Consider the following 9503-nt stretch of genomic DNA (forward strand, 5'->3'; position numbering starts at 1 on the left):
GCAGAGCCGCTGGGCCCGTGAGCCATGGCCGCTGAGCCTGAGTGTCCGGAGCCTGTGCTCCGCAACGGGAGAGGCGACAACAGTGAGAGGCCCGCGTATCGAAAAAAAAAAAAAAAAAAAAAGAGAGAACAAAATATATACTTCTTACTATATCACAATAGCAGAGTATTCAATTAATGGTTTTCTGAAGGAAGGAAGGAAAGAAGGAAGGAAAGGAGGGTGGGAGGGAGGGAGGTAAAAAGGAAGGAATGAAGGAAGAAAAAGACAGTAGAAAGGGAGAGAGGGCAGGCAGGTGGCAGGATCATTATATACCAGGAAGAGAATGCTGGTTTGCGCATTTTCTCAAAAAAAAAAAAATGGTGCTACTGAAGATGAAGCTATATCTGATCCTCAGTTTCCTCATTTCTTTCATGAGGATTATCACAGCTAACTGCATTTATTTGTTTGTTTATAAATATCCATCCAATCCGATAATGCCTGTGGAAGTACTTAAAAAAACAGACTGATATGTACATGAAGTACTTTTAAAATTATTATGATCAAACCAGCTCACTTGTTTCTGTTTTCAATTTTTCCTTAAGCCACCCTTCATTTGACTTTGGGGTGAAAAAAAAAAAAAGAAGACTCAAGAAACGAAAATTCTCATGTTCTCCAGAGGTCATTAAAACTAGCTACTAATCTTTTCCCCTTTGGCTGAACATTCCAAATATGACACCACTTCCCCAAATGCAAAACATTCATTATTGTAATGATACCTTTATAAAGGAAACACTCTCTGAATGACATTAGTTCAAAATCTTAAAGTACTTGAAAATCTTCAAGGCTTGAAAATGTTTTACTGGCTTGCGAATGCTCAGACCTCCTGTTTATCATGAAAATAGGGAAGATAACACCTTATCGTTACCTGTTATCTACAGCAGCAGAGTTTTATCTACACGAAGCTTCATTCTTCTACGCCCCTTCCATACTAGTCAGTTCTCACTTAATCATGGACTCATCCCCTTTGAGGTGTTGACTGTCTCTTTCCTCTTCCTGGGAGGGTTTCAACTGCAGACATTAGGGCCACAACGCAGGAGGGCTAGGACTGCATGAGGGATTGCCTGGATCTCTGAAAGAATATAAGCTCTCTATGGAGTCTGTGTTCAAAGTCAAGTGTAACTTTTTTTTTTTTAATTTTATTTATTTATTTATTTATGGCTGTGTTGGGTCTTCGTTTCTGTGCGAGGGCTTTCCCTAGTTGTGGCAAGCGGGGGCCACTCCTCATCGCGGTGCGCGGGCCTCTCACTATCGCGGCCTCTCTCGTTGCGGAGCACAGGCTCCAGACGCGCAGGCTCAGTAGTTGTGGCTCACGGGCCCAGCCGCTCCGCGGCATGTGGGATCTTCCCAGACCAGGGCTCGAACCCGTGTCCCCTGCATTGGCAGGCAGATCCTCAACCGCTGCACCACCAGGGAAGCCCCTTAATTCAGTTATTTCTAAAGATTCTCCAACACGAACCTCCTTACACAGTGTTTGCTAATGCCAAATGAGTAGAGAAAGTGGTTCTTGAAAATAAGATGATTCACAAGGTGGATAATTCTTGGGCAAATATTCAGGAGCTGATTTATCACCTGTATGAAAAGAACAGAAAGCAATGAACTGAAATCAACAATTGATTTGATTTATGGCAAAACGTGTTTAGCATGGTGTTATGTACGCAGATATGATATATAGATATGGTAGATTTGGAAAAGGAATTTAAACAATTAAATAACATGAAGACACAGAACTGGGCTTGTTTTCCTTCCAAGTATTTTATTTTACCATGATCCAATGCTTATTGACTCAAGACACATGTAAAGGAAACATGTCACTAACTAACGTTTTCTAATGTACTCAGATCCTCCAACTTTTAAGTGGAGAAGGGAGGGGACAAGGGGCAGGAGGAAGGTGGGAGGAGAAAGATGAGGCAACTGATAGAACTTTGAAGGATATCTTCTCCATCATCATATTTAATTGAATGTTAATCTAGGGAAAAATTATGGTGAAATTTGGCTCTGTGAGTTCAAAGCACATTGAATCCTTTTATAGAATGTAAATCAGCACAAGGTTCAACTTTGAAACTGCTGCATAGAGGACTGGAATATTCTGAAAGCCCCTGAGTGCTTATCTAAGTACCTCCCTCCAGCCCCTCCCCCCTTAAGACATATCTTCACTGATTCTGGTCTTAACATTTATTTTAAAACAAAAACAAAACTTTTCAGAAACCATTCCATGGGAGCTAGTGTTGCCCACAGCCCAGTCCCCCACGAATCACGAGGGTCACCAGCAGGGTGCCAGCCCATCACGGTGCTTAACATATGGCTCATTCTGGGTGCGCCTTCACTGGATTCTGTGATACACACAGAGCTATCTGTGGTCAGGCGGATCCACACAACCTGACTTGGGATGTTGTCATCGATGGGATGGATGCTCATAGGTCTCCTCCAGGGTCAGGGTGGGTCTGTCCCTCACCTGAGCAAGTTAGGATAGCATTTCTTTAGGCATTTTGCTAAGTGCACAGAACATTCATACCATCCAGGGTTGGCTGTAGACTCTCACGGGTGGAAGAGGATGTAATTCACCCCTCCGACATTAGTCAAAGCTGTGTTTAACTCACCCGTGTCAGTGGACTGTGACACATCAAGTTTTCCAGGCAAACATCTCCACTTTAATAGGGTCCCCTGCAGGTGGGATCCTTACCTGCCTCCACTGTTTTCTCATACCTATCAGAGAGCCCAGCACATTGTAGACGCTCCAGATATACTGACTGATGGTTCTTACAACTTCCTTGTTAACAGTTTAAAAGCCAGCAAGCCCTAGGTTTAAGAAAGCTCCAATCATCCCACCTGTATTTATTTATTTTATTTATTTTTTTGCGGTACGCGGGCCTCTCACTGTTGCGGCCTCTCCCGTCGCGGAGCACAGGCTCCGGACGCGCAGGCTCAGCGGCCATGGCTCACGGGCCCAGCCGCTCCGCGGTACGTGGGATCCTCCCGGACCGGGGCACGAACCCGCGTCCCCTGCATCGGCAGGCAGACTCCCAACCACTGCGCCACCAGGGAAACCCCCCCCCCCCCTTTTTTTTTTCCACCCGTATTTATTGGGTGCTGTTTCAGCGGCAGGGACTTCACTGGATATTAGAGACGGGATGGTGAGTAAGATGCGGTCCTTGCTGTTAAAGAATTTAAATCCAGTTTCCCTGCTATTCAGCCCCAATATTTCTGGCTTTATCTTTGCCTTATTAGTCACGATGCCCTGCACAAGGGCCTTATCCTCATTCTCAAGACCCACCTCTGGCTCTTCTTACCCTGAATGCCCTCCACCTGCTCCCCTCCCATTGGGTGCCCATGTTCTCACTCAAAAGCCCGATTCAGGTCCCTCCCCTCCACAAAACTCCCCTGATCTCACCCTTCCCACTGCTCTCCCCTCCCCCACCCCCACCCCCCATGATCTTTATCACATTATGTTTTCACAAGAAACAGGGAGTTTAGTGACACCACTTTGTGTGGTTTTACACTGTTTCTCGAGGCTTATTTTATTTCCCGGTGAGAATGGCTTAACTGTGGATCTTTTCCCTTACTTCTTCACCTCCCGTGGTGCTTACATGGTTCTGAGTACATGATTAACGTTCAATAAATACTTCTTTGGCTAGTGTAGTCTATTTCTTCTTGTTTTATTAATATATAGAGAGACCATCCAGACTATCTTATTAACAATAATCTGTCACAGACTTGAAGACTATGGTTGCTCCATTTTTCTTTTTTCTAGATCACACAGCCCCAGTTCTCTGCATAATTCCTGCTGGATGTCATCTTCTACTTGTGGCTAGAGCTGCATTCTTGGAAGTATGTTCTCTGGAACATCGCATGAAAAGGTATTCTGTGGTTAATTTGAGAAACTCTGGTCTGTTTGTTTACTGTGGCTACTCAGCTCCTTTAAAACCTTCAGGTAGGGGCTTCCCTGGTGGTGCAGTTGTTGAGAGTCCGCCTGTCGATGCAGGGGACGCAGGTTCGTGCCCCGGTCTGGGAGGATCCCACATGCCGCGGAGCGGCTGGGCCCGTGAGCCGTGGCCGCTGAGCCTGAGCATCCGGAGCCTGTGCTCCGCGACGGGAGAGGCCACAACAGTGAGAGGCCCGCGTACCGCAACAAAAACAAAAACCTTCAGGTATATTGTGAACCTTCTAAAGGTGGGTCTGGTGTGCCATTTTTAACACTTAGAAGTTTTGGTCTTTATTTTCTTTGTAATTACATTTAAAATTTTAGGCAGTAACAGTCATTGCTTTACTATGAAAATGTCTTCAAAGTTCTCACTTCCCACCCCAGATTTTGTGACATTTTATTAGGCAGAGTTCATAGCATACCAAAATACCCTAAATATTTGTCTTAACTATATACTTAAATGGAGCAAAGTTCAACAATAGTGCTTTTGTTATGGTTTTTGTTATGGTTTTTCCATTTCTGTGTTCTTTATTTTGATTTATTTTTCAGATACCTGAATTTCATCAGATATTTTTAAAGCAGTGATCAAAAAACAATATTACCTGAGTTATTTCATGTTGAGATTTTTCTCTTACATTTATTCTCTTTTTAAAAAATATATATTTTTAGTATCTAATTTTTCCCCTTGTAGGCGATTTTCTTCTTCTTCCTGGATCCCTAGAGATTTTAATTTGTGAGTTTCAATAACTTAACCGGAGTATATCTCATTTTCATTGTTTGGTATGCATTTTTCTTGGCATATGGTATGAACTTTTGATCTGCAGACTCAGTTTATCCTCCAATTCAGGAAAATTTCCCCATCTAATATCTTAGGATATTTTTACTAATCCATGTATCAGACTGTCTAATTCAGGGATACCACTTATTCTTATGTTGGAACATCTTTGTCTTCTATAGTTATCATATTCGAATTGCTTCTATATCTTTGTATTTGTCTTTGTATTCATAGTGTTTATATTTCAATCTTCTCTTTGCCAGCAATACAAATTTCAATCATATCTACCTACAATGAGTAATTATTAGGCTACTATTGGATTCTAAGCATTGGGCTAGATGCTCTACCATAGTGCCATCTGTCTGGTCTGAGACACATTTTCAACCTGTCCAAGTCAAAGTCTTAAGTACAAAGAATTCCACCCATCTGACAGCTTGTCACCTCAGCCCAGCAAGACCCTTGTTGAGCTTTCAACCTATGGAACTGTAAGATAAGAAATCTGTATTATTTTAAGCCACCAAGTTGGCGGTGATTGTCTATGACAGTAATAGAAAACAAATACAAACTTTGGTACCATAAGTGGGGTGTTGCTATAACAAATACCTAAAAGTGTGGAAGTTGCTTTAGAATTGGGCAATGGGCAGAGGTTGGGAGAATTTTGAGGAGTGTGACAGAGAAAGTCTAGATTGCCTTGAACAGACAATTAACAGAAATTTAGATGTTAATGGTTCTGCTAATTAGGACTTAGAAGGAAGTGAGGAACACGGTAGAGAAAATATAAATTGCCCTAGAGAACACCATAATCATGGAAAAAAAGCTGCTAGTAGAATATGGATGTTAAAGGTGCTGCCGGTGAAGACAGAAGGGAGACGGACAGTTATTGGAAACTGGAGGACAGGACATCCTTGTTACATGGGGGCAGAGAGCTTAGCGGAATTGTGTCTTGCAGTTATGTGGAAAGCAGAACTGGTGAATCTTGGTATTGGATAGGCTGAGATTTCCAAGGAAAGTGTTGAAGGTGTGACCTGTGAAGTAAAAAGGGAGAGGGATGAGATAAATTGAGGGAAGAACAGGTTAACCAAAAGAAACCAGGTCTTGATGATTTGGGAAATTTTCAGTTTATCCAGATGTCTAAAGATGCTAAAATGAAGAGATTCACAGTCAGGAGAGCGTGGTCTGGAGGAAAAGCAGAGGGTGTGGCTGGATCCTTTGCTAATACCTTAGAAAGACTAAAAGTTCAGAAGATTGAGTCACAAAATCTCTTTGTAGATGAAGAATGGGGCTCAGAGATCCCATCAGCCATCTCAGCAGATGCCAAAAGTGGAGCTGGGGTTATCAAGGAAAGATCTTTGGAGGATCCTCTTGTCTAATGGAGTGAATCACCATGACTTACATGGAAGACCCAAGTTCCTGAGAATTTTATACCAGCGGAAACACTTCCAGCTTGGACTGAAAGGGACAGAGAGATTATGAGATGAAAGAAGCCTTTTGGTCCTCCAAAATCCAGGACACAGGCTAATAAAGCTACCCAGCTACAAAGACATGCTACAAAAAGGAAGGTATGACCTAAAGAGCAGAGCAGTGAACCACAAAGAATTATTCCAAGGTCCTGAAACCGAGGGGAGTTTTGAAGCCCAGCTGGATTTTAAAATTGCTTGAGATCTGGGATTCCTTTTTTCTTTCCTTTTCTCCTGTTTTGAATGAGACCATCTATAACTGCTACCCTATGCCTGTCCTACCATTGTATTTTAGGAGTAAATAGCTTGCTTCTTTAGCTTTACAGGTCCACAGATAGAAAACAATTGTGCCCCCGGATGGATTATACCCCGAGGCTCACCCATACCTTATTTAGATGATTTAGATGGTGAGATTTGGGACTTTTGAGCCGATGAGCTCTAGATGAGATTTTAAACTTTGAGTTGATGCTGCAATGTGTTGAGACTTAGGGGGACCTGGGAAGGAGTTAATGCATTTTGGATGTGGGACAGACGTGGATCTTTGGAGGCTAGAGGGTTGGACTGTAGCGGGCAGAATAATGCCCTCCCCAAGATGTCCACATCCTAATCCCTGGAACCTGTGGATATGTTACATGACATGGCAAAAAGTTATTAAGTCTGCAGTTACAACTAAGTTTGTTAATGAGCTGACTTTGAGATGAGAGAGTCATCTGGATTTTCTGGGCGGGCTTAATCTAATCACATGAATCTTTAAAAGTGGAAGAAGGGTCAGAGGACCTGCCATCTCAGGACTGGATCCACTGTCCCTAGCTTTGAAAATGGTGGAAAGGGGGTCATGAGTCAAGGAATGCAGGCAGCCTCTAGAAGCTGGAAAAGGCAAGGGAACAGTTTCTTCCCTAGAGCCTCTAGAAAGGAATGCAGCCCTGATAACACCTTGATTTCAGCCTGATGAGACCCATGTCAGACTTCTGACCTGTAAAACTGCAAGATAACACATAGGTATTGCTTAAGCCACTGCATCTGTGGGAATTTGTTACAGCAGTGATAGAAAATGAATACACTTTATGTACATCGGAACACCTGGAAGGCTGAATAAACTCCAGATTGCTGGGGCTCATCCCCCAAAGCTTCTGACTCAGTAGGTCTTGATTGAGGCCCAGTAAGTCCCCTACATATGAACGAGTTCCATTCTGAGAGCAAGTTCATAAGTCCAATTTGTTCGTAAGTCCAACAAAGTTAGCCTATGTACCCAACTAACACAATCGGCTACATAGTACTATACTGTAATATATAAATAAAAATAATACATAAAAACAAACACAAAAAATGAAGAAACCATTTTTTAATCTTACAGTACAATACTTTGAAAAGTACAGTAGTACAGTACAACAGCTGGCATTCAGGGGCTGACATTGAGTGAACAGGCAAGAAGAGTTACGGACTGGAGGGAGGAGATGAGGTGGGAGATGGTAGAGCTGAAGGGTCGTCAGCAACAGGAGACGGAGGGCAAGCTGCAATCTCACTCACTCCTGACGTTGATGGCACAAGTTCTGGTTTCTTGATGGATTCAATTCTATCTGCCCTCTTGGAAAAATGATCCAAGGATGTCTGGGTAGTAGCTCTTTTTTTTCTCATCATAGATGACACGGACTGCATTGTGAACGGCTGCAGCAAACTTCGTGTACTGTTCTACATTCGGGTCCTGTGCCTTCAAAACTAACAGTGCCTCCTCAAATAAAGAAAGTCCCCTTGCCATTTCCTGCGTCGTGAATCTCTTCAGTTCTTCAGTTATTTCTTCTTCCTCTTGTCTCTCTTCGTCCTTTCTCTGGGCATGTTCGCATCTTTGAAAGTTCACAACTTGAAGGTTCACATGTAGGGGACTTACTATATAATAAGTTCCCAGGAAATGCTGATGCTGGTGGACACTTTGACAACTTCTGCTTTATCTCACTGAAGCCCTAAACTGCAGTAGGTCATTCAGCTTCTGAAGTGTCCCATTTTGTTTATTTGTACCCGTTGGCTTGAGAAATTCGAGAGTGAAAAGAGAACTTGAATGTATGGGATTAATGAAGGAATGATTACACTAGGCATACACACAGCAGTTTGCAAGAGTCACTTTCATTCCCTGTGGCATGTGTTTGGGGATAGGCCCGTATCAGAGAGATCAGTAGTGACCCATTCAGGAATGTAATTACACAGCTCAACAACAACAGTACAAAAAACCCGATCGAAAAATGGGCAGAAGAACTAAATAAATATTTCTCCAAAGAAGACATATATATGGCCAGTAGACACAAGAAAAGTTGCTCAACATCACTAATCATTAGAGAAATGCAAATCAAAACCACAGAGAGGTATCACCTCACACCGGTCAGAATGGCCATGATTTCAAAAGTCTACAAATAACAAATGCTGGAGAGGATGTGGAGAAAAGGGAACCCTCCTACACTGTTGGTGCGAATGTAAGTTTGTGCAGCCACTATGGAGAACAGTAAGGAGGTTCTTCAGAAAACTAAAAATAGAACTGCCATATGATCCAGCAATCCTACTCCTGGGCATATATTTGGGTAAAACTATAATTCAGAAAGATACCTGCACCCATATAGTCATAGCAGCACTATTCACAATAGCCAAGACATGGAAACAACCTAAACATCCATCAACAGATGAATGGATAAAGAAGATGTAGTACATATATACAATGGAATACTACTCAGCCATAAAAAAGAATTAAATAATGCCATTTGCAGCAACATGGATAGGCCTAGAGATGATCATACTAAGCGAAGTAAGTCAGAAAGAGAGACAAATACCATATGATATCACTTATATGTGGAATCTAAAATATGGCACAAATGAACATATCTGTGAAACAAACAGACTCACAGAACAGACTTGTGGTTGCCAAGGGGGATGGGGGGATGGGGGAGGGATGGACTGGGAGTTTGGGGCTAGTAGATGCAAACTATTACATATAGAATGGATAAACAACAAGGACCTACTGCATAGCGCAGGGAACTGTATTCAATATCCTAATATAAATTGTAATGGAGGGCTTCCCTGGTGGCGCAGTGGTTGCGCGTCCGCCTGCCGATGCAGGGGAACCGGGTTCGCGCCCCGGTCTGGGAGGATCCCACATGCCGCGGACCGGCTGGGCCCGTGAGCCATGGCCGCTGAGCCTGCGCGTCCGGAGCCTGTGCCCCGCAACGGGAGCGGCCACAACAGAGGGAGGCCCACCTAGCACAAAAAAAAAAAAAAAAAAAAAAAAAAAATTGTAATGGAAAAGAATATAAAAAAAAAAGTGTATATGTAT

At 42.8% G+C, this 9503-nt stretch overlaps 1 protein-coding gene across 5 annotated transcripts in view; it reads left to right on the forward strand.

The window, feature by feature from the left end:
- The window catches only part of C15H8orf89 (chromosome 15 C8orf89 homolog), a 99558-nt gene extending 91569 nt beyond the window's left edge, over nucleotides 1-7989 (forward strand). For 3 of the 5 annotated variants that reach the window (XM_055091347.1, XM_055091339.1, XM_055091341.1), the window contains 4 exons: nucleotides 3788-3893; nucleotides 4019-4184; nucleotides 4997-6292; nucleotides 7831-7987. The gene's annotated coding sequence lies outside the window, so the exon portion shown is untranslated. Of the gene's footprint in view, nucleotides 1-3787; nucleotides 3894-4018; nucleotides 4207-4996; nucleotides 6293-7830 lie in introns of all 5 variants that reach the window. The other 2 variants (XM_055091342.1, XM_055091340.1) reach the window with 2 other exon arrangements.
- Nucleotides 7990-9503: the final 1514 nt, after the last annotated feature.

Source organism: Physeter macrocephalus, chromosome 15 (genome assembly GCF_002837175.3).
Source record: "Physeter macrocephalus isolate SW-GA chromosome 15, ASM283717v5, whole genome shotgun sequence".
NCBI classification, from domain to species: domain Eukaryota; kingdom Metazoa; phylum Chordata; class Mammalia; order Artiodactyla; family Physeteridae; genus Physeter; species Physeter macrocephalus.